At 52.9% G+C, this 3,206-nt stretch overlaps 1 protein-coding gene across 2 annotated transcripts in view; it reads right to left on the reverse strand.

Moving 5' to 3' along the window:
• Positions 1-912, reverse strand: part of LOC147467828 (uncharacterized) — a 17,660-nt gene extending 16,748 nt beyond the window's left edge. For both annotated transcript variants that reach the window (XM_086530494.1, XM_086530495.1), the window contains exon 1: positions 352-912. The gene's annotated coding sequence lies outside the window, so the exon portion shown is untranslated. The remainder of the gene's footprint in view (positions 1-351) is intronic.
• Between the last annotated feature and the right edge of the window lie 2,294 nt (positions 913-3,206).

The raw sequence follows: 3,206 nt of genomic DNA on the forward strand, positions 1-3,206 counted from the left end.
GACATAAAGATGATAATTACCTAAACTCATATGATTTTCCTCTTTCTACGTATCATCACAATCATTGTCAAAATTGGTATTTATTGTCAGTGCCATCATTATCATCATTATCATTGATATAAAGGATCACCAACTTGCAATACTAAAAACAACAACATTATCTACCGTGAATGATAACAGTGAATTCAGGAAAAGTGTTTTTCTCTGTTATATATAATATAATAATCGTATGTATGTATGTGTGCGTATACATGTTTACATGTCTGTGAATTCGTGTGTGTGTAACGTGTATGTGATTGTTATACAGTTGTTCGATATAAGAGTAATACGACTTTTGTTTGAAAAATTTACCTTATTTGACTGAAGGCTCCAGCTACACGAGTCTTGTTATTTCCTTGCCACTTATTCCCTGCTTATTATTTCTTATCTCCAACACACTGCACTGCCAATACAAGTAGATCAATTTCAGTCAACTGGACTTAGTTATATGAATTTCAGTCAGTCAGTCAGTTTCCATCAACTGTTGTTATTTTTTAATTATTCTGTAAGACTGAATTTCACTCAACTGGATTTTCAGTGAAACAGTTTACCGTTGACTGATTTCCAGTTAGATTTTTTTTTTTCAGTCAGTCGAATTTCCCGCCAACGCCCACCAGCCTCCTTCACATCCCCCGCGTCACAAAGAATTTTCGTTCACATCGCCATCTCCTTTCTTTCCCTTTTCATCACTCTCTCCACTTCTTCCCCGCAAGAAAGAAGAGAGGAAAAGGGAGATAAAAAAAGACGAAAAAGGTAGAGAAATGTGAAAAAAGGAAAAACCAAAAAACGCCAAGGGGAATCTATCACACCAAACCACACACAGACGAGGGCAGGGCCACAACCACTGAGCGAGTGTGAGGGGTAGTGTCGCCTCTGCCACACCACCTGCCCGATGCCTGCCAGTGCGGCTGCGCGGGGCGGGGGTAAAGGGGGAGGAAAGGGGGAGGGGAGTGCCACGTGCGGGGGAGTGCCACGTGCGGGGGTAGGGGGTAACGGGGTAGGAGTGTAGATGGAGGAGGGGTAGGGGTTAAGGGGAGTTAGTAAGTGTAGATGGAGGAGGGGTAAGAGGCTAGGGAGTAGGGAGTAGGGGGATTGAAGGTAGATGTAGGGAAAGGGGGGTGCCACGTGCGGGGTTAGGGGGTTGGGGATAAGGGGGGGTAGGAATGTAGATGGAGGGAGGAAGTAAGTTTAGGTGAATGAGGGGTATTGGGGATGCTCCATGCGGGGGTAGGGGGTGGGTAAGGGTTAGTAGGGCGTTAGTAGGAGTGTAGATGGGGGTGGGGGGGTGAGGGGTAAGGGGGGGGGGGGGGGTTCGCCACGTAAATGAGGGCATGAAGAGGGCAGTCGGCAGATCTAGAAAAAAAAAAAAAGGGAGGGGGGGGGGGGGGGGGGGGGAGGGGGGGGGGGGGGGGGGAAGGGGGGAAGGGGGAGGGGGGGGGGGGGGGGGGGGGGGGGGGGGGGGGGGGGGGGGGGGGGGGGGGGGGGGGGGGAGGGGGGGGGGGGGGGGGGGGGTGAGGGGGGGGGCGTGCGGGCAAAGGAGGAGGTGGAGTGATCGATTGGAGGTGGGAGGGGAAGCAGCGAGCAGGAAGAAGAGGGGTTTTGATTAGGAGGGGGAGGGGGGGGGGAGGGGGAGAGGGGGGGAGGGGGGGGGGGGGGGGGAGGGGGGGGGGGGGGGGGGAAGGGGGGGGGGGGGAGGGGGGGGGGGGGGGGGGGGGGGGGGGGGGGGGGGGGGGGGGGGGGGGGGGGGGGGGGGGGGTTGGAGGAGGGAAATAGACTACGGTTGAAGATGAAGGCAGGGGGGGGGGAAGGGTTACATATGTGTGACTGCATGTTTGTGTGTGTGTGAGTTTGTGTTTGTGTGTGTGTATGTGTGTCCATGTGCGTATGTATGGGCACTTAAATAAAATCCTCTCGGATGAACAACATAATCTTCTTTCACCTCCCTCGACTTCTAAAATAACCTTCTCCCTCTTATCCATCAAAAATGACCCTAATTTAACCCTTCCCTTGTCCTCCCCCCTCATCCTACCACCGCGAGTAACAAGAAAAATACCGCCCTAACCAAGCCTTCAACTAACCGCTCCGTCCCACCCACTAGAACACAGACCTATTTCCCATTCCCTCCCAACCCCCCCCTACCCACTTCCTATTTCCCCTTTCTTTGCTCCACCTCCGCTCCCCCCCCCCTGATCCCAACCTAGTGCTCCTCCCTCTCCTCCCCGCCCTCCCTCTCTCCCGTTCTCCTCCCTCAAGGATTTCGCCTCGCCTCCCAACCTCTCTCCACCGCGTCCCTCCCCTCTCCTCCCTCTCCCTAGTCCGCCTACATACCCTGCCCAACCGCCCAACCGCACGTGCCATTCCTCTCCCCTTCTTTTTCTTTGTTTCCCGTTCCCCCCGATCCATCTTCCACTCCCTCCCTCCCTGTCACTCGCAATTGCATCTCGCGCAAAGGAAGTCTCTGAGCGTCTTCGTAAGTGTCTAAACAAGTCGCTCCATTGTCCCCGCGTCGGCGCTGCGTTCAGGGCAACGGGTGCGCCTCTCCCGGCTGGTGCTGTCGCGCGGTAATGGGGCTGCAGGTGCTCGGATGCTGTGATGCTGTGATGCTGTGATAGGGCTGGAGGTGCTCGGATGCTGTGATGCTGTAATGGGACTGGAGGTGCTCGGTGTTTTTGATATAGTTGTGAGAGGTGTGTGTGTTTTGTGTGTGTGGTGTGTTGCGTATGTTGTGTGTATTGTGTGTGTGTGTGTGGTGGGGGGTGGGGGTGGGTGGGGGGGGGGGGGGGGGTTGGGGGGGGGGGGGGGGGCTGGGGGGGTGGGGGTGGGGGGGGGGGGGGGGTGATGGTGTGTGTGACGTGTGTGTGTTTGTTAGTGTGTGTCGTGTGTGTGGGTGTTAGTATTGTGTGTGGTTTTTGGTCATGGATATGAGAGTGTTAGAACAGTTAACTCCACTATCCACTCTTTATCTCACTCACTCTCTATCTATCAATACTCTCTACTCTATTTGTTGTTTGTAGTGAGTGTTTTTTTGTGTTTTATATAGTGAGTTATAGTTTTTTAGATGTTTGTAGGTTGTGGGTTTTAGGGATGTGTGATTTTTTGGTTATTTTGTTTGTTATATTATAGCTGTGTTTTTTAGATTTAGTTTGATTTTACATTCTTTGGTTTTT

The sequence above is a fragment of the Penaeus japonicus genome, unplaced genomic scaffold (genome assembly GCF_977035675.1).
Source record: "Penaeus japonicus unplaced genomic scaffold, GWHDUDI00000001_assembly GWHDUDI00000033, whole genome shotgun sequence".
Taxonomy (NCBI): domain Eukaryota; kingdom Metazoa; phylum Arthropoda; class Malacostraca; order Decapoda; family Penaeidae; genus Penaeus; species Penaeus japonicus.